The sequence below is a fragment of the Columba livia genome, chromosome 1 (assembly GCF_036013475.1).
Source record: "Columba livia isolate bColLiv1 breed racing homer chromosome 1, bColLiv1.pat.W.v2, whole genome shotgun sequence".
Classification (NCBI taxonomy): domain Eukaryota; kingdom Metazoa; phylum Chordata; class Aves; order Columbiformes; family Columbidae; genus Columba; species Columba livia.
The window spans coordinates 46595986-46623745 of NC_088602.1; the positions used below are offsets into that span (position 1 = coordinate 46595986).

Sequence of the window (27760 nt, forward strand, 5' to 3'; positions counted from 1 at the left end):
ACTGCTTTTCCGTCATCTCTCCACCTGGTTTGGGAATAATGGTCTTTGGGAGAACCCTCCTATGGCCTTCTCCAGGGACCATCCGAAAAGATTCACCAATTTAAGCCAAATGTAAGTTCTCATTAGCCAAAATGTAAACTGACCCAGTCCACACCACTACATACTATGAGAGCTAAGGCTGGCTATAACCTGTCACCAAAGTCCTCTGAAACAGCACTTGTGGTTATGGGGAAATGTCATGTCAAACTCAGTAGGCTTCTGCAGCTTCTGTAGAAGCTAATCAGTGCTTACTGAACACCCTCCATGCCATAAACCAGAGCTGTGCACATGCTGTTTGCTAAAATTGCAGGATGTTTTTCTATCAAGTTGCCTTTCCATTACATTATGCCCTGTGATTTATATTGCTAGCTCTGCTGGATTGTGAGTATTGCCATGGAGGGATATCTGAAACATGCAATTCATAATTGAAGCTGTGGATGCATGCTATTGTATCTAGGAAGCACTCTTTCCTCATTCAATTGCTGTACATACTGTGTCATTTAAGAGATGATCTAAACATTTTTAAGGGGACTGCTCTGAGTTATTTCATTAGAAAATTTCTTTTGCAATCCATGAGAAGATTCTGAATAGATCAAAACCAAAAGGGAGTTTTGAATATTGTTATACCTATTTCAGATGATAATATTATGCTTTTTATAAATAAAACATTTTGACTTTATCAAAGTAATTATTTGTAATAGGATTATTTGAAGTTACTGAATAAAAAAAGTTTCAGGTTTTCTATGACAGGAAATAATTTGGGTTTTCAGCATTTCACATATTTTAAAGACAAACACATTCTGAAATGCAAAAATTACTGTGAAATGGAAACTTTATTTCCCAACCAGTTCTACTAATTGACTTTTTTTAATGCTAAAGAATGAAGTTGTATATTTCCTGTGAACTTCTGATGTCTGATTCCAAACACTTATCAGCTGTGATTTTCTCATAAAAATTTGTTCCTATTTCCTTACCCTCTTCTTTCCACATCTTTTCTCCACCACTCTGACTTATGCAGTTATTTGACAAACTATATGTTAAAGCAGAAAATTTTAACTCAAGGGAAAGAGGTATCTTGGCAGGTCAAGTCAACACTACCAAGTACTCCTGGATATTTAGCAGCAGAGAACCCTAAGGGAAGGCAGCAGAAAAGGAGAGTGTTGCTTGCAGTCACAGCTATTGCTATTTATTTTGGAAGACTGAGGACAGCTGCTAGCAGGTCCCAACACAGAAGTCCCTAAATAATCACAAATTGGTCTGAATTGCCCATAATGATGTAAATACCTGCAAAGGAAGTATTGAGTCCTGATATGCAAAGATAACAACTAATCAGCCTCTTTGGTTTTGATTATGATCTAGCATGCAGTCTTCCAGAAAATGTATTCTGGATGAGGTAGTAGCTTGTGTAGTGTCCTCAGGAGATAACTCATCGTAGAGATAAAGATATCCACTTCTACCCCTCCTATAGCTGGTTTTGTAGTCTTGCCATTCTCACAGCACATGACAGCATCTTGAAACCTTGCCTGGCAAGGGAATTAAATTAATTACTTTTCCTTTTTCATCGCCTACTTTTATATCCCTTCCCTGAGTCTTACATCAGATGAACTGATGCACTTTGGTATAATTAAAATATAATAGGAGTGTGTGATTAGATAAATGAGATTTTTCACTTCAGTTGATGAGACATTGTGTCTTGCTGCTCTTTATTGCAGATATCTATTTTATACTCAGAGTAGCAAAACAGAGTTTCTCCCAAATGAAATGAGAAAATATTTTCTCAGATTTTCCTCTAAATAATGGTTTTAAACATTTTTGCAGACTGTTGCAAACCATTATTTCATTGGATTACATGTGACAAAAACAGTTATGACATTTGCGATGCGTAATATTTGTGCTGCAGACTGAAAATAATTTTCCCTTTCAGATGTTAAAAAATAAGCTGTTTCTCACCTGTAAGAGGTAATTAGGATTCCCATTAATTGTAGGTTTTTTTTAGTTTCACTATAGCTCTGCATTGAAAAGCAGCAAAATCAATTTTGTGATGTAATTGCATTTAGAGGGAGAAAGAGAACAAAAGAGTCAGATTACTAATATACAGGAAATATACATATGTGAATTCCTTCTTACCATAAATACTGACATTTTATTTATTTGAATTAATCAATGCATAGGAAGCCTACCAAGAATCATTAAAACACTACACAGTAAAGGCAAACCAACAATAGAAGGAAAATTTTTCAAAAATCAAAGATCAAATGAAATACTCAGCTAAACAGCACAGAAATAACCATCCTACTCAGAAAGAAATCAATTTCCAGTTAGTCAGAGGAGAATGGAAAAAATAAGAAGGTGACAAACAAAATCAAGAGGACAATGCAATGAGCAAGCAAAGACGGGTCCCTTTAGATAAACTCAACTTCCCAAGCCATGAGGATAGAGTAATGAAAGATACATCAGGACTTCAGTATTTTTGAAGGTACTACATGCGTGAAACCAAGGGAAATAAACAGAATTGCTTGTATTCATTTTCTTTCTTATTTGTGTCTTTTCTTGAAAACTTTTTCTATTGCCTAGTATAAGTAAAGTACGCACTAAATTAAAAGTAATCTCAAAATACCTATAAAATAGTGCATTGAAATTCAAAGGACCATAAGAAAAATAATTTTATCCTAGAAGTGTTTCTTCCAAAAAGTATTTATTTACTGTTCAAATTGAAATGTGTTAATTTTAAATATTTCATATCGTTTCCTCTTTTTTTTCTTTTGTCCACACAAAGCGAACACCTAAGTCACATAGTGTTGTATAGCTAATGTGCCATGCATCACTGTAGCAGAAGGATGGGTCAAACAGAGTGCATCTGACCATCCAAGCCACTTAATGACTAACTCACTCCCCTATTTCGTTTTGGACCACTTCAACCATCTCCTTCAAAAAGTAATTTGTTCCAGAGCATCTCAGCAATGGATGTGTAAGGTTAACAAAGCTGAGCGTGTGAAGTTTATACAAGCAAGTTCAACTGAGGAGGATGTTGAAGTACCTTCATACCTTTAAGATGTGTATTTGAGTGATTTTCTAGAACAGATGCTTTCCTGAATCTGTACCTGAAGGAAGCCAATATGGGCAACATTCCTCTCATCCAGCCAGAGATGTTTTACATACCCACATGTACATACAAATTAGTAGCCTAGATATATAGGCGATGGAGAGCACTAGCCATTTGTAGATCTCAATTCATCGGACATATTCAGACATCTACTTTCAGAAGAGAAGAACCACTCCCCAGGAGCACACTATTGTTATTGTTTGTTGCCTGTAAAAGGAGTCTAGGCAATTAACTTTGATAGAAGCATATGATGCTAATCCCACTCTAACTCACTAAAGATGTGTTTCCATTTCCCTTGGCCATCATAATTCCCAAAATAATTTGACAGGAATGAGCTGCCTTAGACACAACTCAACCCAGCATTAATATATTTTGTCCATTATGTGTCTACAATCTTGGTATAAACTGGTGTGTTTTCTTTTGGGCTTAAACCCATTACAGGAAATGAAAGCAAGGCTGTGTCTTCTTCTCGGAAACTTGCAATTAAAATATATCTTTACACACTGGTTTGTTAAAACATCTCACATTGATCCTCCTGTTAGTTGTCAGGACAACAGTCTCTCTGACACTGAACCCAAAGGATGTGGACTCAGTACCAGATGTGCCAAGAAGATGGTGGTAATGAGTTAAGGAAAGCTGTTGTTGACACTCAGAGAATCTGTGATAGAGCTAAACTTGCACATGGCTTCTGTTGTGGTTGATAACAAAGGAGGAGAAAGGGATCTGGAGGATCCTAGCAAAAGAAAGTAGCACACAGATATGTTGAATCTTAAAGTTCAGTAGAAATGCATTTGTGTGAGGAAAATAAAAAAAAAAAAGAAATAAAAAAAAATTAAAAAAAAAATAAAAAAAAGAGAGAGAGAAGTCCAGAAGATCTACATCAGCAGGTTTATATTTCTTAAGATTATGGAAAACAACAGTAGCCCGTAATTTTTCCCTCTAGCTCCATTTCTCCTCACAGTATTTAGATGGTCAATGCAGCTAATTGTAGAAGTGTGCACATAAATAACAAGTGTATATTGAAACCATACCTCTTTTTATTCTACCCTGAATTTACTTTTTCTCCTTTTACTTATAAATTGAATCCAGCAGGGCAGAACTGAACTAGATGATCCTTCAAGGTCCCTTCCAATCCCTAACATTCTGTGATTCTGTAAAGACAGGATACTATGCTAAACTAGACAATTCTGTGACAGTACACAAGCTAATACTTCTCAAATTCTACTGCCTGGCTGCTTTCATACCATTTATAGTTCCATTTTCTCAGTGATGTTGATCTACAGGGCTTGGGTTTGACTCTCAAAACTAAGAGCTTCATTAATGTAGGTTATTATTCTTCTCACATCTTAGAAATTAAGTAATTTACTGTTAATTTCACTGCTATTTTTTCATTAATTCTGAGCAGTACTTGGCAGGGTGGATTCTTAAAATATTCTGAGTTGGTGGAGGGTATGGAAATGGTACATTTTTCTAGAAAATGTTCCTCTTTTCTCCAAACTAGTGACTTTAAATGTATCTAAAGCAGTAACTGGCTGACAGAAGCATGTCAAAACTTTTGTGCATTGGAAAATTCATTAAAAATTCCCTTTCAAACTACAGTTGTCTATACCTCCTCCCTTATATAAGACTTGTTTTTTTGCATAAAACCTGTCTGGAATTTTTCAGTCTCTCAGGAGTGTCTCCAGAGTATCAGGAGCTCTGAGTAAGCTATAGTGACTAATGCCTGAAAATGCTATTAAGCAAATTACCAGAAGAAAAATAAATCCCATGAAGTCCCCAAGATGGACTGTTCTTGGACTTCACTTACTATTGTTTAGATTTAACAGCAAATGGTAAATGGTGTCTTTTTTTGTTGTTGTTAAAATACTTAGATAATATAAAAGGCAACTTGTATATATCAAACATGCACATAAATATATAGTATTTAAATGTTACAGCATGATCCTGATTGTATTCTAACTTGAGTACATATATTTCATCTACCAAAAACTCTCCTGCAATCTCAGCTCCATGTTCTGATTGACGTATTATAATTTTTGCTCACTGCTTCCAAATTGTTACATCCTGGTTTCTGCTGCCTTTTGCTACAGGGCAAAGGACCATGGAGGTTGTTACTGAAACTTCATCTCCTCTATAATTTAGCAATCATTCCTCCTCTTTGTGTCACTGTAATATTTTGATGCCTGTGTACTTTATGATACTCAGCTTCTCCCTTGACTACAATAGTTTCAAACATTTTGCAGGCAAAGTCAGTCACAGAAATGAAAGATTCAGAAAACAATTTTTCTTAAGGTATGGCTGTTAAGTGTACTAAGTCATATTCTTATTCTTTTTTTTTCTTTTTCTTTTTCTTCTTTTTTTTTTTTTAACTGGGATGACTTTTTATGATTCAGACTGTCCTTTATTCGTTTAGACTTTGCTGATTGTGATACTGCTATGACTCCCAAATATTACACACCAGTCTAGTGCTTATAGCATTTAACCAGGTTATACAAACATTCTGGTCTTAAAGTACCCATCCAGGAATGGAGCAGCCAGAATCTAGGTGCACCTCAGCCTGAAGTATCACCCTGAGACGATCCTCCACTCCATAGGTGTACATTCAGTGTGTATGTTCACACCTTACCTTCTGAAGCTGGTCTGAAAGATACAATTAGGACATGCATACTTATAACCCCCTCACACCCTCAGATTGAGAGGGCTGTGGAATACAGCCCTTCTTTGTCTCTGTCTACTCTGCCGGAGGCTGTCCTGGGGAGCCCTGTACCCCTGAGGCCCTGGATGAAGCCAGGTCAATGGAGGAGTTTGCTTTAGTCGATGAGGACTGGGTTAGGGAGCAACTAAATAGTCTGGACATCCATAAATCCATGGCTCCAGATGGGATGCATCCGCGGGTGCTGAGGGAGCTGGCTGAAGTCATTGCTGGACCGCTCTCCATCATCTTTGCCAAGTCTTGGGAAACGGGAGAGGTGCCCAAGTGCCGCCAAGATAACCCACACCCAAGGACTGGAGGAAAGCAAATGTCACTCCAGTCTTCAAAAAGGGCAAGAAGGAGGACCCGGGTAATTATAGACCGGTCAGCCTCACCTCTGTCCCTGGGAAAGTAATGGAACAGCTTATCCTTGGTGCCATCTCAAGGCATATCAAGGATAAGAGGGTTATTAGGGACAGTCAGCATGGCTTTACCAAGGGTAAGTCGTGCTTGACCATCCTCAGAGTCTTTTATGAGATTGTAACAAGGTGGATGGATGATGGCAGAGCAGTGGATGTGGTCTACCTTGACTTCAGTAAAGCCTCTGACACAGTCTCCCACAGCATCCTCACAGCTAAGTTGAGTAGGTGTGGTGTAGACAATAGAGTAGTGAGGTGGGCTGCAAACTGGCTTAAGGAGAGAAGCCAGAGAGTGGTAGTCAATGGTGCGGAGTCTAGTTGGAGGCCAGTAGCTAGTGGAGTGCCTCAGGGGTCAGTACCGGGGCCAATATTATTCAATATATTCATTAACGATTTAGACGAGGGAACAGAGTGTACTATCAGCAAGTTTGCTGATGACACTAAGCTGGGAGGTGTGGCTGACACGCCAGAAGGCTGTGCTGCCATCCAGCGGGACCTGGACAGGCTGGAGTGTTGAGCGGGGAATAACCTAATGAAATTTAACAAGGGAAAGTGTAGAGTCCTCCATCTGGGCAGGAACAACCCCAGGTTCCAGTATAGGTTGGGAAATTACATATTAGAGAGCAGTGTAGGGGAAAGGGAGCTGGGGGTCCTGGTGGACAACAGGATGACCATGAGCCAGCACTGTGCCCTTGTGGTCAGGGAGGCCAATGGCATCCTGGGGTGTATTAGAAGGGGGGTGGCTAGTAGATCGAGAGAGGTCCTCCTTCCCCTCTACTCCGCCCTGGTGAGACCACATCTGGAATATTGTGTCCAGTTCTGGGCCCCTCAGTTCAAGAAGGACAGGGAACTGCTGGAGAGGGTCCAGCGTAGGGCAACAAAGATGATTAAGGGAGTGGAGCACCTCCCTTATGAAGAAAGGCTGAGGGAGCTGCGTCTCTTTAGTTTGGAGAAGAGGAGACTAAGGGGGGACTTCATTAATGTTTATAAATATATAAAGGGTGAGTGCCATGAGGATGGAGCCAGGCTCTTCTCGGTGGCAAAAAATGATAGGACAAGGGGTAATGGGATCAAGCTGGAACACAAGAGGTTCCGCTTAAATTTGAGAAGAAACTTCTTCTCAGTAAGGGTGACAGAGCACTGGAACAGGCTGCCCAGGGAAGGTGCGGAGTCTCCTTCTCTGGAGACATTCAAAACCCGCCTGGACATGTTCCTGTGCGACCTCACCTAGGCGTTCCTGCTCCAGCAGGGGGATTGGACTAGATGATCTTTTGAGGTCCCTTCCAATCCCAAACATACTGTGATACTGTGATACTGTGTAATACCTGTTCTTCAATAAAAGCTCTAAACACCCAGTTTTGTCACTAATTGAAGTTCTGATATATAAGTACTCACGATAAAGCAGTTCAGATGTATATTTTCCCTTTGATGCCTCTTTCCTCTTGGTTGCCATTGACATCACAGAAATCATCATGCAGTCCCTCATGAATCCCTAAATAAAGGTCTAATTATCTTTCTTAACCAGTCGCCATGCCAAAGCAGGACACCTTACCCAGCCTGCTGACACTGAAGTATATGTATTGACTGCCTGTCCTAGTGACACTGCAGAGGATCAGTGGCTCTTCATTTGGTGTCACACCTTTCAAACCTGGAAAGAATATCTCAGGTAGGCTGACTGCCAGAAACTGAAACAGAAATGTAAGAAAAGAAGCAGTATCACTGATATTTTAAAGCTCCTAATGGGTTTTTCTTCCATACTATTGCTTTGGCCATGCACATACAGGAACAGTCTGGCACTCATAAATTTCTTTAGAGTCACTCCTTTAAAAAGAACAACAATCTGTCGTGTGGTGGGGACCAGACAGGAGACCTGTCTTGGATTGCTCAATTAGAGGAAGAAGGTTTATGGAGGAAAGAGGAATGAGACCTACAGTAAAATAGTTGAGAGTAAAACTCTTTTATGAGCTTCCCCATGTGTTGCAAGAATATTTTGAATTCTAATTAAAATGTGACCTAGCAGCAACCCTGAGTACTTCCCAGTTTAGGGGTTAATTGGAATACGAATCTCAGATGTCAGGGCAAGAATGGAAAACCAGCCAAAAATTGTCAGCCGCCCCCCTCAGTGAGCTGTCTGCTTCAGCGCTTCTGACCCACGCCAAGAACCCAGCTTGCTTGCTGGTTTCTCATTTCTTCACTTCTTCCCTCTTTTCTTAACGTGGCTAAATTTGCAATTATTTAAAATGTCTTCTGTACTTTTATTTTTCAGAAAATTGGGTAGTGCAGAAAGCTACTGGCATGTTGAAGCTAAAAAGGTCATTAGCAGCAGCAAAGTACAGAGGCTTTAGGGAGAATTTCTGTATCTCTTACCCCATCCTATCCATATCTCATCCTTAATATTGCTCTTTTTCAGCCTAGAGAAGCACACACTATCTCACTGTAGCATAATAGTTTTCCTTTCTAGTTCCCTCTATTTCTCCTTTGTGCTTTCAGTAGATTCAAGGATCAAGGCCTAGATATTTATTTTAGGTTGTTGAACTTCAGTGAATAAGAACAAAAATGAACAAAGCCAACACTTTTTTCATAAGTGATAGCCAACAGAAAACTTCCTCTGGCTGAAAAGTTCAAAGACTCTGTTTTCAGAGACAGAGAATCCTAGCTTTCCTATCATGGCTTTCTGGATAAATATTTTGTACTATTGGGACAGAAGAAGAAGCTGTGAGTTTGCAGCCAAATCCCTCATGTGAGGATGATTTTGGTGATGATTTTGTGCAAGTGAGTTTAAAATGGCTGTGGTTAGATAGAGAGAAAAGAGTAAAAGAAGGAAGGAAAGAGAGAAGAAGAGAGAAAGGAAAGGAATCAAAGAGAAAAGGAAACAGTGAGAGAGTAATAGTAGGAAGAAAAGAGAGCAAAAGAAAGGAGAAATTACAAAAACTTAATAACAGGGTATGTCATGTCTACTTTTATCTTGATACAAAAATAAATCTAGTCCTTTATTTTTCCTGAACCACTTCTTCCAGCTTCTTTCTGAGACAAGAAAAAACAGATATTCATCTTCCCAGGTAAAAATTTACTTCTAGTTCATATTACGACATTGAAAATATTTGTTCAATTGCTCTTTTAAAATTATTTTTCAATGTCTTCTATAAGCAAGTCAACATTCATTTTGCTTTTCTTTCACTGCCTAATGCCAGAGGTTTTCAACATCCAACAGGTGTTTTCTTGAACAGATATGGGTAATTCAGGTCCTGAGTCAGTAAATTCCTAGACTTAATACATATTATCTGGTTCACTCCATGCAGTGAAACCCTGAAACTCCCTAGGTCACCTGCTGCTAAATCAGAGCCATGCATCTCCATAAGGCATACCAGAATTTCAAATTATCCACATCAATGTACATAATTTTGTATTTGTCAGCTTTCAAACATACACGGGAAAAAAAAAAAAAAAAAAACTCTACCAGCTTTGTATCAAGAATGCAAAGGATCCTGAAGAGATTTATTTAACAGAATATAGACACTAATATATCTCCTTTTGAAACTGCAAGGGAAAAGTGGGATATGAAAGACATCTCTCCTGGTATAGTTCTGCTCCTCCTTAAATCCGTGGTAAAATCTACCCAGGCTTCAAGAGGAGTTATCAAAGCAATTTAAGATGTCTCTGAGAATTTTACCTGAAAGGACAGATCTGCAAGGGATTTCAATTAAATGTCATAGCATCTGTCCAGAAGACCTACTTTTGCAGTAGAATCTGCAGTCATGAGTTAGAGGTCTGTGTCCTTACAAATTGTACAGGAGAGATGGAATCCACAAAGACGTGCTGAGCAAGGAAGTACTTCAGGAAATGTTGAGATGAAGCATATGCCTTAAGTCTTCTCCTTACTTGGAAGCTTATTTTTCAATTAGAGGAACTGCCTTCTTCCACTTGGTGTTCATCATTCTCGAGCCCTAAGTTACAACATTTTACTCTCTAATGAAAGGGGTTTCCTTTTCTAGCTTTTGGATAATAAAGGGCCTGAGAAATACACATCTAGTTTTCTTTGCCACATGGGACTACCATCTCCCACCTCCCAGAGGAGTGCTTGTTCTCCCCAGCCAGAGCTTTCCTGGGTAATTAATTAATCACTGCAACAGACAGAAAGTAAGAAATACTTCATAGTCAAACCCCTCCCCACGAGAAAGAATCTGGGTTCCAGTTGGTGAACCAGTGTATGTATTTAATACTGAGTAATCATTACAGCAGTGACTGGAATCCAGATCTCCCTTTTTCCCAGGTGACTGCCTTAAGTACCAGACTCTTTCTGTCTTCTGAGAAGCTTGTTCTTTCACTAGCTTAATGAATATTTAATCACTCTTTGTGAAGTGGAACATCACATCTTGCAAGGAGAGGCTGTGAGCAGCCAACCCCAGAAAATCTACTAGCCTGGTGCTTACAACATTTTGGTGAGAGATGCAGTTTCAAATCCCTAACAAAACAGAATTAATTGAATCAGAATTTTCTCCCTTAAATGAAAACAAGTTCAGATGTAACTTAAAGCATACGCTCTATTCTACTTTTATGCAACAAACTCTGAAGGACTTGGCATCCCCCGTTCATCTACAGGTCCAGAAAACTCTGCAAGGTACATCAGGAGTTAAGCCAGTTCATATCATATTGTATATATAAGAAATGTGTTGGATAAAATAACTTGAAAGAAAAAAAAGAAAGCATAAGCATGTGCTACGCATCTAGTGGATCAGGATTTAGACAATTATCAGATTGTCCAGAAGCAGATTTTAGGCTCTTGGATAATTTTAATAATGAAACACTGCCTACTTGGGCACAGATTCAAGGAAGTAGATCATCTCCTAATTCCTTTTTAGGAGTCAGGAAAATTAAGAACATTAATTAGGCAGTCAGACTGCCTAAATTGGGTGCTTAGGCTTCCTAATTGATTAGTAGAGAGAGCCAGGTGCTAAAGAGCAGTCCAGAGAGTTTACCTGCTGGGAGCAGACTCACTTAGAGATAGCTTTTATAAAACATTAGCCACAGAATATAGCTGTATCACTGCCTCCCTCTGAAGTTTAGGCACTGACATTGGGAGCGTATTCCAGTTGCCTATACATAGGCAACTAAAGCTGTCAGTTGCAATGGAATAGCATCTCACCACAGAAGATTTGTGGGACCAGAGGGAAGGCAGACCTAAGGAACCGTGATTCAAACCTGGTGGAAGGGGGGAAGCGGGGAGAGGAGGGAGGGAGGAAAGAAGGAAGGAAGGAAGGGAGTAAGGGAGGAAGGGAAGGAAGGAAGGAAGGAAGGAAGGAAGGAAGGAAGGAAGGAAGGAAGGAAGGAAGGAAGGAAAGAAGGAAGGAAGGAAACTAAGAAAGTGAATTGGCCAATATTTTAGGAGAAGAGGTGTCTATTTTATTTTAAATAATTATTAAGTAAAATTCTTAAACAATACCAAAAGAAGAGACCAAGCTCTGAAGAATTCCTAAAGAGCAACTCACCTTTGCTAGCATTTCTGTGCACTCCCAGTGACCAATGACTAATTAGCATTACACAGTTGTTCATCTCTAATGGGAAAGAGCACAAGGCATTTAATCCCTGCTGACCTGACAGTGTAATAAACAGGATATTCCTTTGGATGCAGTAGATGAGGTTCAAGTTATCTCACACTGAAGAAGGTCCTAAACACAAACATTGAACAAGTATCCTAATGATGAGACTTCCTTAGAGAAATCAGGAGGATCAACCCCAACTGTGTTTTAATGAACGTACTTGACATCTGTAAACCCCTTGTTTAGATAGCATGGCATCAACATGCTGTTAACTTTGGAGCTGAAGATCTATTGACTTACGATCCTAAATCCTTAATTACCCAGCTTCCCAATGAAATTCAGAGGATGAATAGAAGTTAGGATCTTAAATATTCCGTGAGCCTTCTAGGATGAACAGGCAGCTGAGCAGAAGGTTAGAGCATTAGGTTTTGGACTTAAGACTCAAAGGTAAAATTCAGCTCACCTAACATTAGTTCTACAGCTTAAATGTTCATGACCATGCCAGTCACTCTATATTTATCATTGACAAAGGCAACTTCAAGGGTGAAAGTCATGTCTCTATAAAATCAATGCCTAAAGCAGTTCAGCTAGGGACTCCTTTTCCTAAATATAGTGTCTAGTGTCATTCCAGATACCACAAGATACCATGCCTAGCCTCATCTGTAATTTAGGAAGTCAGGGATATGGGTCCTGTTTTGCACCTGCCAGCCCAAAAGACAATACAGATACCTTGGTTACCCTACCACCTCTCCAATGGCACTTGGAATCACCTATCACTATTCTGTCCAAGACTTCTACATTACCACTTGTGAAAGGCATTTGAAGGTACCACCTCGCGTGACTGGCGAAGGACCATTCTCATAAAATATAAAGCCACCTGTATATCATTACAAGCCATTTTACAGCTAAGCACTTAAAATATAACTCTTTAGTCATTTTGAAGTGTAAGTATCCTAGAAAGCTCTTTTAAAATGGAAACAAAATCATCTGTATACTCATTAAGTATTAATATTGAAATGTAAACCACATAAACACATAGTTTTACCTTAAACCAACAATGTTGTACTTTTTCATTTTTGTGTTAAATATACAACATTGTTATGGATAAACAACTACTATAAATATTTTACTGCAAACTGGTATCTAGTGTATCTTCTAGGTATAATATTTTCTCAGATCTTTAAAAAAGATAGAAACAAAAATGTATATTATACATAAAAGTGACATATAAAGGAACTTTAGAAATTAATGGCTCAAAGGTTTATATGTTGTGTTTCTTCTTTAATATGAATGTTAGTTCACTATAAGGGCAAAGTAAGATTAAAGATATCACTTTTTACTCCTTTTCTTGTTTTTAAGAGCCCAGTGTTTATAAATACTGTGATGAGTAGGAACGTGTTCTTGTTTTGAAAATTCAACTCCTTTTTGAAGTGTTTGTTTCTAAAGATACTGCCATTGTCTTTGTTGTTAAAACTCTCAGTGTCCTTCCTATCCATACATACCAAATATTTTTGTGAATAGTACAGTTCAACCAATAGTCACTACAATTCTTGCTTACAACAGCAGTTTGTTGGGAGTTAATAAATGCTCACCTGTAACTTCCACTCTCTATAATCTGTCTGTCACTCAGGAGTCTGAAAACATAGGCTTCCCAACTTCCAACTGGGCTACTGGACTGGAAATATTTTCCAACTGAGGAAACAAATTTTGCCTTTAAATTTTCTCCACTGAAGCTGTTTTGATACTGTTCCTCTCCCAAATAAACCTATTCAAGCCCCTCTACTGCTACTGGCTCTTGGAACCATACGAATGCACACATATGTATATTTGTGTATGCATAGAGTACAACATGTGTTGTAAAATATACTTCTGCCTGTATTTTTTATGGTCAGATGGCTATTGAAATCACATAAATATTTTACAAGACTGAAGGGATTAATTCTCCCTGGCTCTACCCTCTAAAAATGAAGAGAAATAGGCACCTCCAAGTAGTGATTCATCCATCCTACATGAGATGTTTGTGCAGGGGTGAACTGAATTCCCATGAGATGTTTATCTCTTTATCTTGACTCCAAAATAGACCCTTAAGAACCAGCTCAGGTTCAATGGGTACTTTTTGAATGTCTGAAGGCAACTGAAGGGAATCCCACACAAATGAATTGTTCTGGCCCAAAGGAAGATATTGGTATAACTGTATCCACACAAAAGAAATGTATAATATCCCTGTAGCTAGTGTAGTCTAACTTGGGGGAGTAATACTGCCCTCACACCATCTGTTGTTGTTTCTTCATTACCTCTTTGTGAGAGCTACCTATCACGGCTATCTATCTGAGCTAGTTCTACTTTCCTAAATCAACCCATGCTAGGAAATCACCTCTAACTCTCAGGCCCAAAGATACAGCACCATCCTGACCAGGACCTGTGTCCTCACTTTGGCAGTGTGCACACTACATTGCCCTTGGCCCTGGATCTTACCTAGTCCTTTTTACAGGGTTCATGTAGCCTTCAGTCAAGTTCTGTAGTGAGAAGGGAGAGAGGAAGGGAATGCATACTGTGTTTAAAATACTTGAAATAACACGTGGAATGCCCTTTGGAGTAATTTTTAAGAGAAGAGATAGGTAGCTAAAATTAAAAAGCAGGTAAAGAAATACTGTTACAAAATGCATTTTGCTGATGGCTGCAGAGAAGGACAGGACACTTCGCCTTTATCCACCTTTTCTCTCTCTCCCCTCCTTATTCTTCACTCCCTCCAAGCAAAGAAACCAAGCTGGATCTCTGAAAAGGCAATGAAAACTTCTAACACATCGGGCCCAGTCTACCAGTATGCTGTTTCTTGTTTCACATTAATGATTATGAAGTAACTTATTAATACCCACGTTCACACATCCACAACCAAAACAAATTCCTGAATGAACAGATTCCCTATTTTCCCAAGTTCTTTTGAGATATACTTCAAAGCGATGTACACCTGGACCACAAAGAAAGAGGTGAGGATATATACCTGTCCAGGGCTGGTTAACTCCCTGAGGCTTTCTGTCTGTGCTAAAGCCGGTGGAAAGTGTCAGCACCTTCAGAGAGCTATTCAGCTTGGCTATCACAGTCAGCTGTCTTCAAATTAAATACAACTCCATTCAGAAATGCCTACCCCTGTATTAATGAACAATAGGTACAGTCTAACTGTTAGCTTAGAACAGGCAACTTGTCTCTTTTACAGTTAAAAGTAGGTGCAATTAATATAAATGTCATTAACCATTTTTTCTGGCCACAATGTTCACCCTGTGCTGACTGATAAATATAGACCCAGCATGACAGATGTGTGTATGAAATCAGTCAACACATGAATTCCTTTGGATTCATATTTGGGCCATTAATTACAGCATGTACCTTGGGGTCTCCCACCTGTAGATGCCTTGGTAGTGATGGTAATCATATTTATTCTGACAGTAAGAAACACTGAGTCACTTACAAAGCACATGCAGAGTAGTGCCCAACCTAAGGGACACAACATCAAATAAAGAAGAACAGTAGAAGACAAAGACAAAAGGAATATGGAATGACAGCAAATACAATGTTTCCTCAATAAAGAAGCAAGAGATGGGATAGGAAGAATGATCTGAAGTAAATGGAGTAAGCTACATGGAAAGACAAGGTTTGCTGAAGGAACTGAAGATCAGACAGGGTGAGGGGGATGTTTTCTTTATATCGTATCTAGACGGTATCACAGAAACCTTTTCCTTGAGATCAGTGGGCATTCCAAGTCCATGTGCTGCTTTTGAACTGAATAAGGAGGAAAACTTCAATTTGGTGGTGTTGATTATTGCCCATTAGATATTGTGGAGACCATCAAGCTCATTTCACTTCAGATTATGGAATGAACTAAAACTGAGGTCCTCAAGGTGAAAAGCTTTTTTTTTTTTTTTTTAATCCACTATGTTAAATAAATCTTTTTTTCTTTTTTTTTCTATTAAGCAACTGTGAAAGGAAAGATTCTGCAATGACTAGAAGTACACTGTAAATATCAGGGTTACCAAAAGTCACATAGAAACCTTTCAAATAATCTGAAGTGGTGACAGAAAGAGTAATACAGTGAATTAGTATTGATGCAACAATAATTAACCCTACACCTTCACTTTCATTTGCATTGAAGAAGCAGCTGACTGCGTTTTTATTATTTTCATTGATTCTACTGAAACTGTTTGGCAGATTGGCAAGTTTAATGTCTATGAGTATACATGCGCATACATGTGTCCATCTGCGTGTTTAAGCATGTATGTTGGGAAACATATTTAATACTTCAAGTTACTTATGTTACAAAGTGGTGGACATATATTATTAAAATATTTTAAATACACACTATTAAAGATCACTTAGGGTTGCCTAATTATTTGAATCCAGATTCTGCCACTTCAGCAGCTGCTAAGGACTATAATTTTGGGCAGTCTTACTGAAATCTGTAAGACTCTCAGGGAATGTGTTAAACATGCAGAATCTGGTCCAAACTGTTTTTTCCACAGATCACTATGAACTACTATTTGTGATCTCAGTCTTATGCAGAGGGTGTTGTCACTCCTCTCTCTCATGCATTCTGTGGCTTGTCCTATCCTTTATAGACAAACCCTTGCAAAGCTAGAGATCATTGGAATGCCGGACTCTGTTACTCACCTAAACCAGCAACTATTCACATAATTTTTCAGTGACAATGATTTGAAATCCTATGCTGGGCAAGCAATTTAAGTGGAAAACTGGGAGAGGTTATCTAATACTGAAATAAGTAATTAGGAAGCAAGTAACCATGAATCACTAGGATGGTTAAGAAAAAATAAATAGAAAACAAGTAACTGAAAAAAGCAAGGATAAAATTAAACAGTAATGATGATTTATAGTAAGATACTCTGAGACATGACAGAAGTCTCAGTACACCAAAAGGAAAATCTTGTTTGCTCAAATTATTTGTTTCTTCTGTCTAATGAATGTAATTCTAATATACAAGTGATAACACTGGCATTTCTTTGAAATGTTGATTCAGTTTAATTATGAAAATCACCAAGGTATTTTCTGGCTGCTGCATCACTCCCTGTACTAAGATTAATCACATCAACATCATTCATTTAATCTTCAAAGAGGAAGCAGTTGTCCACAAAAGCCTTCAAATAGCTTCATTAGTGCAATTTTTCAGACTCAAACACTTAGCTGGCAGCATTTGATTGAGAGTAAGGAAGGTCATTATATTCATCTGTTTCCTAATCCAATTTTTTTTTATGTTTCTACATTTTTCTGTGGATAAGTATAAGCTCCACATTCTTGTCCTTTGTTTTGGACAACCGAACCATATGCAGTTCAAACACAGACAGAATAGTTGGTGGCTATCATGATTTACTCAGTTTGTGATGGGGCGAATTTGAAGGAGAATATGCTCCTCTCCTGAGCCCAGCACTGATTTAACACACAGATTGTTTTTGTCACTAATCATGAGCACAAAAGACCTTAAGATGTGTTTACTTAAACATGCAAACAGGGTTAAAAAGGTGAGACACAGAGCAACATGCCTAATGTTTTCAGTGCCAGACTGAGGCCTATTAACAATGTTCTAGAGAATAAAAATAAGTCCAACTCCCCATTATTAATATTTAATTACATGCTAAGAGCATCATCCTGTTCAGTCTCCCATGGATGCTGAAAAGACCTTCCTTTGCTTCATATTACTTAAAAACTTCTCTAGCACAACCCTGTGCGTTTTCAAAAAATCATGATACCAAATGTCCAGTTAGCTGGTATTGTGGCACAGGTTCTGAACAGTTTAAATTTTTAAAAAATATAACATTGTAACCCAACATATTCACACAAGGATAGCAGCTCACTACCAAGATCTAAATGACAAGCTGGTCAGACACAATTATCCTACCTGCATAGCACTGAAGTAGTCACTAATCAAAATGTGCTTAGTTCTATTACTGCAAACCAAAGCTGCCAGGTTTAGTTTTGAAGCTTTAAAAACAATAGTCTCTATTAAAGCCTCTGCTAACATATTTGCCTGTAAGCTGTCAGTGGATTGTGCAAACACCAGTCAATCAGAAAAGGGGAAGTCTTGACATATCAAGCAGCAAATGAACTTTTTTTTTTAAATAAAATATTTAAATTACTTAACATATTCCTTCCACTTAATTTTAGGTGAAAAGAAAAAACAATCTTATATTCAACAAAAAAATAATGGGCAAAAATTTACAAAAATGGATCCTAAGGCTCTGGTGAATTGCCATGATTGTACATATGCCAATGATTTGGAGGCTCCCCAAAGGATGGAAAGATGGTTTTGAACCACAAAGGTGTTTGTTTTATTAACTACTCTGTTTAGTTTAGAGACAAGAGAGTGGGATAGTTCCATAGCTACAAAGCCATAGGCTTCTGTTGTCACGGTATCTGACATTACTATTTTCAGTCCTTTCCCTAGTATATAAACAGCGCTTGTGCTCCATCCTTGGTTCACAGTGCTACCTAAAATCAATTGCTATATGCAAGAACATCATAAAATGTAGACTCCATGTGGTTCTTAAGCTAAACACTAAAACACAGTATAGGTGAGGCTTTTATAACCACGGCGCCTCTGCACAACCAAGGATTTTCTTTGTGTTTGCACTTAAAAAACAAACAAACAAACAATCAAAAAAATCACCCCACTTTCACCTTTTTGTAGATCAGACTTCCCTAGCTCTAGTACAGGATGAGACATGCAGGCTGGTGCAATATTTATTCATAGCAAAGAAAATTAAGAAATATAAAAACATGAGATTACATACAGGCTTCAGTCCTTGAGCAAATCTATGAAATCCAGTGGACTATTTTTCTCCTCGTGAGCTCTTTGGGTAAAGTAAAGTCATGCTGGAGGATTCCTCACTCCTGACAAGAGACTGAACAATAGTCATGGAAATCCTTTATTTTAGGGCAGAGGTCAGGGTGCAATAGTGGACTGACATATCAGGAAAGTCACAGCAGCTAGAAGTGACACAAGACCCACAGGAGTTTGTCTTCACAGATATTTATAAGGCGTTTGTCACCTGGATATTTTAAGCCATGTTGATATCCCATCCTTAGTTCAAGGTGTTAAACTCCAAATACACTTTTTGCTATTCCAATATAGAAGAACTTTCCTTGCAGAAGCTGAGGGCTTCTGTGAATGATTTTTCTTAAGAAAAATAGCAAGTTCAAGGTTGAAGTATCTGCACATTTTAAAACCTTTCCATGGATTGCTTTAAAATCTTACCACGGGATCTTGGCAGTATGAGGCCACGCCATTTCAAACTGTGAACAACAGATGGAATGACCAGGCTCATCCTGCAATTTGTCCCACTTCACTGGAATACTTAGAAATTGTTATGCAAAGTAAGCTTATTTCTGCTTCTACCTTCCCTCTGCAGGACATGGGGAGAAAAAATAACTATTCTACTGTGCACTTCTAAACAGGAGTCTTTAAAAATAGAACAGCTGTGTATCCCTGGAATCATTCCATCCACAGTCTTATCTATTCTCATAGTTCAGTACTAAAATCAGTATGTTTCTAACAACTTAGACTTAAAGGGTTTACACCTTGGGTGACATTTAGGCTCTAACTTTCACTCCTGCCTTTTATTCAGATAGTGTTATCTTCAGGAGTCCCAAAGCTTTTCGGTCTCAACTCGGCCTTAATAGAAGGAAAATTCTTCAAACAGGTCTTGCTGTGACAAATGTGGGTATTATATGCTAATGTTCTTTAGTGTTTTCGTCAAATCTCAGTTTCCTTAAGTACACACTACTTCTCTGAAAACTATGAATTATCTAATGAGTCTAAACAAGATGCACACTGCAAGTACTGCTTCAGTTATTAGGCAAAGATATAAAAATAATAAGGAAAGCATTTTCAATTAATCTGTCTCACACCATCAATTTGCAAGGCTTCAATTATGCTGGTTTATTTTTATTTTAACAGTAAATGAACTTTTGTTATTAAAGTAGGAACAGATCCCTGAGTAAGTGACAATGTGCAGAGCAAATCAAGAATCAAGTAAGGATGTATTTATATCCGAAAAGTAAGAGAGAAAGAAGCTGTAAGCCTTAAGGGCAACAATGAATACAAATATATTTAGACCAGTGCTAGAAACAAATTGGGATTCACACCTCCAAGGGTCATGCTCTGCCTTTTTTTGTGTTAACTATACACAAGTTTTCAATCAAAATTGGTACCAAGTGAAAAACCTTTTTCACAGAGCATGAAGAAGTAGAGATTCACCTTTCTGACCACCTTCTTTCCTGTCTTCTATATATCCTCATAAAATATTTACTCTGCTTCTGAATGACCACTCTGATTATCCTTAGACTCCTTTTCAGTTTCCCTGATGATGTCATGGAAATGTTAAACCCATTATGCTAAGCTAGGACCTCCATCTACTGTGACCTCTTGGCACTAGCTTCTAAGGACAGCATGATACTTTTACATAAAAGTTAGTCTTCCTTTGGGTCATCAATTCATGGACTCATAATACATAGCACTTCAGTCAACACCAGTAAAATTTAAGCAGGGCCATGCAAAATGTTCCAATCCATTTTGTGTTACAATAAAGTAATTAAAACATCTATTAAAAGGTACAATTATTTTCTACTGGAAAATAAGCATTTATATTATTTCATGGGTCCACCCCATAGGTAATACATGACATTCCTTTTCATTAAGCTGTTAGGGAAGTGATTAGTGACTAGGACCCTGCTCTAATTATCTTTAATGTAGTGTTTCAAATTGATCATGCATAATGCAATTAGAAATCATAATTAAATTAATTTATATTGATTTAAGCCTTTATAAGTTGTTAATAACTATAGCCCATTACATTAATTCCTACAAGCCAACATTAATATTTTCAATATGCTGAAATATTTCGCTTTTTTCCCCCTTCCTTGCGTCGGGCACTTCATTAAGGAGTTCACAGGGGATGGGCTGCCAAGGGGACGTTGTCTGAAAAGAACCCCTCGAGCCGGGGGGCTCCGGCTCGGCAGACGTGGCCCTTCGTGGTTCCCACTCCAGTGGGTGCTGGGGGAACGGATCGATCACTGACTTTAATGGGGGAATAATGACCGCTGCTCGGGCTGATAGCGGCCCTTTATATTTCCATGGAGACAGAAAGACCCCGACAGCCGCCCAAGAGGCTCAAGGGATGGGAGTCAAAAAAAAAAAAAAAAAAAAAAGGGGAGTGGGGGGTGTTTTCTGAAGGAAACAAGTCCAAAAAAGAAGCAGCTCAGGGCGAAGTTCCCCGCTCCCGCAGGGTGGCCGCCACTCAGGGCCCCAGGGCGATGTGGCTTCCCCAGGCAGGGCCGGGGCCGGCGGGACCCCGCGCTGCTCGGCGGGGGCGTGGGGGACCCGACCGGGCGCAGAGTGCGGGGACCCCCGGCCTCGGCTCCCTGGGGCTTGTGTTGGTGGCTGAAGTTGGACTTTCGCCCGCCCGAAGGCTCCCAAATCTCTCCTCTCCTGACAGTGACCTTATTGCATCCCATCCTCTTCCCCATTCACCACCACCACCACCCCCCCAACCAAAAAGCTCTGGGGAAAGTTATTTCGCCCCACCCCAATTAAACTTATGCAGCGTGCATCCCCTTTTCGAAAGAATAAAGATAAAAGCAGTAAATCCCCCGGCTCGGGATGTCACGGACTAGACAGCGCTCTCAAACGGGTGTACATCCATCCCACCCTTGTCTGACACCTTTCAAGCAGAAACGCGTGGTCCAGGGTCAAAATAAGTTTTCCAGTGAGGAAGATGCCCGGCAATAATAAAATCTTACAGCCTGGGTTTAACAAATCATTTAAGAAAACAATTTATGCTTAAATAATATTTCTTTTAAAATAAAATCGGGTTTTGCAAATCAGGATTTTATTTGAGAGGCATGAATTCTATTATATGTACGATTTAATCACGGGGTATTTAAAATAGACATTTCCATCTAAAATCCAATCAGAAATCAACACAATACCTCGAGGCATTAAGATGATCATCTCCATTTTGCATTTGTAAACTGGTAGAAATAAATGTGGCTTGTGGATACCAAGAGGTCAAGTACGGCTGCTCAAATATTTTTCTTACAAAATGACGGATTTATTAGACAAATAAGTAGTCCGGCTGATGCAAAACCCCCAGTGATTGAATTTTGACGTTGAGTCAACAACAACTCGAACTACATCAGTGCTCCAAGATTTAGTTATGATGGTAGAGATTACTGAACAAATAGGAGGCAGAAATGAATACAGATTTCCTAGGATCTGCCCCTGGCACCCTCTTCTTGACATTCCCCTCCATATGCTATCCCTATTCACGGTGTATTCTAATTAAAGGACTGGGCTATGTCTTCTAATTTTACAAGAACTTTTAAATAATTAGTCTGGTGTGTGTTAAAAGGGAAAGCTTCAGACATAAGGGGATTTTAGTCCCTTTAGGATCTCTCCCTGGCTTTGCAGATATCACAGCTCCTTCCGTGAGTAAGGGTGCAAAACGCACCCGATTTGATTGCGGAAAGATATGAACCCTAATCAGGCTACCGTACACAAACATAGGCGTCCTCGGCTCATTTCCAGCCCATTCAAAGAGGGTGGTTTGGGGTTTGTTTTATTTTTTGTTGTTTTGTTGTTTGTTTGTTTGTTTGTTTTCTGTTTGAGATTTTGGTATGAGATTCCCCGCCGCCCCCTCCCAGTGGAATGAATATTGAGGGTCCAGCATTCCTGGGACAAATCTGTGCAGGGATAGCAATTCCCTGTGAAACAAGTTTGGGCTGCAGCCTGCGCAGCCTCGACAGTGGATTTTTTTTAGCTCTGAATCTGCCCCCCCCTCCTTCTCCCCTTCCTCTCTCTTTCCCCCCCCTCCCCACCCCATAGGTGTATGTATCCGAGAGCGCTCCCTTGTCTGAGCGGTGTTGGCCGGCGGGGAGCTGGGCATGTGCTGCAAAGCCGACGTGAGCTGTGGGAAAGCGATGTTATTCTTGCTTCATCTCTTCAGCGCTTTGGAGCGTTACTTTTACTTGCTAATCACGAAGGGGCGCTTAAATAATTGAGAGTACGTTTAAGCATAAAGCACTCAGTTTCTAATCTTTTCAGGGGAAAAGGGACTAATCTGCACCTGCTGTGAGAGCCCTTTTTTTATTTATTCTGTATATTACTTCCCCTCCAAGCTGGACCTGATGGCTCCAATTACAGTTGAGCCTTGCGGAATCCACATCCTCCCTTTCGCAGCCCCTTTCTCTGCTCCCCTCTTCTCTGCAGGTATAAACTTTTCCCTGACAGAGAAGAGGGAGCGGGGGGATCTTACTAGACACCATTTAGCTGATAGTATATATACATACATATATATATATATATATATATATATATATATTTTAAATATAAGCCCCTCAAAATTCCCAAGCTCTCCAAATTTGCCTTCTTTCTATTGCCTCCACTGTATCGCATGCATATTTGTAGAAAAGAGAAGCATACAGTGGCTGATGATCTAGATTATTTTTTAATAAGGGATAGCTCGAGAGCAGGGTTTTAACATAGGTTTTCTCCTATTTAGCATTTGGGAATGAATTGTTTAAGAAGCCTTTCTCCTACTACCTATTTTCACTGCCGAGTTTTTACATTGGGTAGAGGCTTCTCGGAGTATTGGCAAAGTTAATTCCAGATTTATATTTCTGTAACCTACTTAGGATGCAAAAAGAAAAAAAACCCTGCCAAATTAAAGTGAGTCCTCCTGTCTTGCCTGCTCCCAGCAAATAACTTGCAGCACCTAATAAATCCAGATGGAGTTCCTCATATAGCCCGGTGCAGAAATAATTATTGTCCTGGCTTGTTTCATGTCAGAGGCCTCTTCGGCTCATCTGTCATGAAACCAATTTCACTTTATTTACATCCATTTGCTAGTTTAATTACTGTGCTGATGAATAGCCTGAAGGAATTAAGTTACGAGTCTTTGGAAACCTAAAACGACAGATATATGGGTTACCTTTTAAATAGAGGAAGAAAATGATGGGTGGTGTGTGCACCAAAATTTAAAGGTAATAAGAGCCTTTCCCTGTCTAGGTGGAAATGCAGAATCAACTGACGCTCAGCCCGTGCATTTACCTCTACGTACATGTAAAGTATTGCTTAGAAAGGCTTTCATACTTTTATTGCAGGTTAAATGTAATGTGTATTAAAGCAAAGGTTCCAGAAGATGTGTGCTATCTCTAGGTCTAAGAACAAACCCACTCATTATTTTTCCAGCCACCGAAAGGGGAAAAAAGGTCAGAAAATAGGTCTGTCTTAAAAACTGACTTCAACATAACCTGTGCGATGTATCTCACAACACAATAAATAGGGTTACTATCCCGTGTTTGGAATTGTAGAAATTGTTTCAAGGGCTTCCTCCCTCTGACTTGCCTCTCTGTGGTGCTCTGTACCAACAGAGGGAATTTCATCTGGCTAGAGAATCTTGTGCTTTTTATTTAAACCTCTGAAAAGCAGAGTTTCTCTGTCTTTTCTGTGTCCCCAGTCTAGCCAATGTCCTTTCTGTTTCTCCGGGTGTTTTTCAACAATTTCCAGCACACGCGTGGGTGCCGCTTGGCCTGGAGATCAGGGGTGGGGGATCTGTACGATCCACTATCACGCTCCCCACGAGGGGACCCTACTGGAGAGTCCTAGCACACCGAAGTGCTCCTCTCCTCCCCCTTCTCCAACCACTCAAAAACTTTTCTGAGCCGCTGTAAGACTTCATAATAATCTAGAATTTCAAAACTTTATGTGGCATGTGCCTGAGCAAAAGGTCAGTTTCTTTAATGTTCCCTCTCATTCATGGTTAAAGAAAGGAAAGGGGAAAAAAATGAAAAAAATCTAGCAGTGTCGGAATCAGGAGAGGACTGTTGATTGTCCGGGCTGTGCCCTGACATGTCACCTACCGACCGGCAAACAAGGTCCAGGAGGAACCCATGTGAGCATGTTCATTCTAACCCTGAAGAGAAAGTCCCCCAAAACACCTCATCTTACAAGCAAAGAGCAGAAACCTGACCCGGAAGCCTGTGCATCTTCTCGGGCGATAAGCCTTGGCGTTATGTACATCAGGACATCTTTATTTGCCTGAACAGCAGAAGTTTGGGTGGGCCCGCCGGTCCCGTTTAGAGTGCTGCATGAAAAATTCACGCACAGAAGGGCTTTTACACCACTCTCCTACACAGGCTTCTTCTTCCTTTGTTCCTGATAATTTTGTGGAACCCATGGATTTAGTCACTGTTAGACAAACCTCCCATGAAGAAATTAGTTGCAATAGGTAACAGGGCACATGTAAAAGCGGTACGGACGGTCGGAGGTCTGGCTGCATTTATGGAAGGTGGTCCCTGGATGGCTAGAAAAAGCCTTGCCCTCAGAGACGCCCTTCTCAAGAAAGCTGAGGGGGCGGACAGAGATCCCCTGGGTCAGAGAAGTTGAGCAGCACTTTAAAACTAAACCCTTTGCCGGGGGAAAAGTGACACATTTCCCAGTCTCCTCCCTCAAATCTCACTATCGCCTGACCTGAGCTGGTTATACGAGGGTATAAAAGAGTGGATCAAAAAAGAATTACAGCTGTGTGTTCGAGGTACTCCGGGTCTTTATATCTGAGAGAAATGAAAGGGGAAAGTACACAGCAAAACAGGGTGGGGTATTAAAAGCCCCCTTTCCCCCCCGCCTCTCTTCTCTTCCCTAGCTCCCCCTTTGATTAATAGATCCATGTGGCTAACGGCCTGACATATGGTGTGCGAAGCAGCTTGAGATGGTACCTCAGGCATCCCCTACGGCCATTAACATATTACAGGCTTCTGTGCAGCCAGACAGCCAGCCCTCACCCGCGCCGACCGCCTCCCGCCCCGCACCGCGCTCAGCACTGCGCCCAGCACCGCGCTCCGCACCCCGCACGGCGCCCCGCATTCCGCTCCGCATCGCTCCCGGCACCGCGCCCCGCACGGCGCTCCGCACCGCCCACCCCTGCCCCGCCGGAGCTCTCCGTGGTGCTGAAGCGGCGCCGCGCCCGCCCGCTGCTCCGCCTGCGCGCAAGCCCGCCGTGATAAATAAAAGAGTTCAAAAAGCAGGCGGGCACACACACACTGATTTGAAAAAGTCCTGAGCTGCTTTTAAGCGACAGCAACATTACTCCTAGTCCCCAAACCAGGGATTTCGCTCGCTCTTTTTTTTGTTTTTCTTTTTTCTTATCTAAGGAAAAAAGGTGTTGCTATGTATAAAACCTTTACTGCAGAGAACACAAAAATCGCCTTGTGTGGAAACCGGTTGCATTTAAAATGCAGTGCCAGCTTGCAGAAAAGGTAGCTTTCTGCAAATAACCCAAAAGTTAGGAAACGCACGTCTCTAGCACCTGGCAGTGGGGAAGATGGGTTAGCCTCATCCCTGTTGTTTGGAAACGGGAATTATAGTACACAATACAGTGACTGAGAATGCATCAAAACCTAAGGTTTATTTAATCCATTTTAAGGTTTCTAACAGAAACATAAATCACTCTCTGCACTTTGCTTTTCAGTCTCCTGTAGATAACTGCACTAGCTCTTTTGAACTTTGTTCTGGCTGTTTTGTTAGGAAATAAATGCTACCACTAGATTAAACGTTTTAGATAGCTTCACCTTCTGATTTCAGGAAAATAGTGTTAATAAGGAGCTTTGATGTTGTTTTATTTTCAGACTGTATGCCTTAAGGCAGAAAAACGCATAAAGGTAGCTGGGAAAGTAAATTGCCAGAAGCGAAGAGCACCCTCCCTTTCAAAATCCTGTAAGTACTCCTTTCTCCTACATCAAACCGATCCTGTGCAGAACAGCACTGGTTGGTATGAGATTTCCTGGCTCTTGCAAACATCTCTCATTTCAACGCACACACGACAACGTGTGCGCCTGTGTTTACATGTGGGCGCTCAAGAATTACCAGTTGTTAACGAAACTGAAGATTATAGGGGGAAATGCGAAAGGCTCATCGCAATTGCTGTGGTTGTTTTGGAATTTTTTTCTTTTTTTTTTTTTTTTTCTTCCCCTAATAAGAATATAAAATCCCATGGGGAAAAGAATCCTAGAGATTTGCGGCGAGGACTAAAGCAGATTCAACTTGAGTAGAGAACTGTAGACCTCCACGGCCCTGGAGCAGCCCAAAATAAAAGTTTCGCATACTTTACGTTCGGGGTCTTTCTAGTTACTCTGCCACTAGCCTCCTACTGCTCTTTCGGAAGCCGAACGCATCATCATCGCAGATTCCTCGCACACAATCAATACATTTTGCATAACACGACTCTCTCTCGAACGCTCTCTCTCGCTCTGTTTCTCTATTTTTGTTTGCCTCCCGTAGATGGACGGGGTTTCTTACAAGCGGCTTTTATTTTGAGAGATTAGCGCCGGCGATATAGGGTCTCAAAAGCAAGCCGTGCGCGGTAGCTGGTCCTCAGGTCATTTCGCTGGAGCCGACCACAGCAACCTCCCAGGCATGCAGTTCGGTTTCAGACAGACACAGCTTGCCTCTCTCCGGTCTCTCCTCTTGCACCCCCCCACCTCACCCCCCTTTCTAGTCCTCTTACAGCAGTGCTTTAATAAAGTCACATAAGTGATTGAAATTAACATAAATCATTATTAGTTATTAGGATTTGCTCTAAATTACTCTGTGAATATAACACCAAACCCCATCTGCCACTCCTGCTCTAGCAGCAATAGATTGCAGATAAAATAAATGTCCTTACCCCATTAGAATGTTCCTGTCTCTGTAGCCAAAAGCCAAACAAAAGCAATAAATACAGAGCTTTTTTCTCTCCACTATTCAGCTGTGACTGTTTTCATCAGCTCTTCCTCTAGAAAAGCTCGATAGCTGCCTGAAAATATTGCATTTTATATCACCAAAGGGCGATTAATATTGCATTAACTGTATTTAACATTTTTTAGGCGCGAGTAATCTGAAATGAGTAAGTTTCTGTTACTAAATACAGGCGAT

The 27760-nt window shown here is 40.1% G+C and overlaps 2 long non-coding RNA genes across 5 annotated transcripts in view; one reads left to right on the plus strand and one right to left on the minus strand.

Annotated features, from left to right (window-relative positions):
• LOC135579007 (uncharacterized) overlaps positions 1-27518 on the plus strand; it is a 186782-nt gene extending 159264 nt beyond the window's left edge. The window contains exon 3 of the long non-coding RNA XR_010471236.1: positions 26476-27518. This is a non-coding gene — a long non-coding RNA (uncharacterized LOC135579007). The remainder of the gene's footprint in view (positions 1-26475) is intronic.
• The window catches only part of LOC135579005 (uncharacterized), a 121966-nt gene extending 94326 nt beyond the window's left edge, over positions 1-27640 (minus strand). For 2 of the 4 annotated variants that reach the window (XR_010471233.1, XR_010471232.1), the window contains exon 1: positions 27513-27640. This is a non-coding gene — a long non-coding RNA (uncharacterized LOC135579005). The remainder of the gene's footprint in view (positions 1-27512) is intronic. The other 2 variants (XR_010471227.1, XR_010471229.1) reach the window with 1 other exon arrangement.
• Positions 27641-27760: the final 120 nt, after the last annotated feature.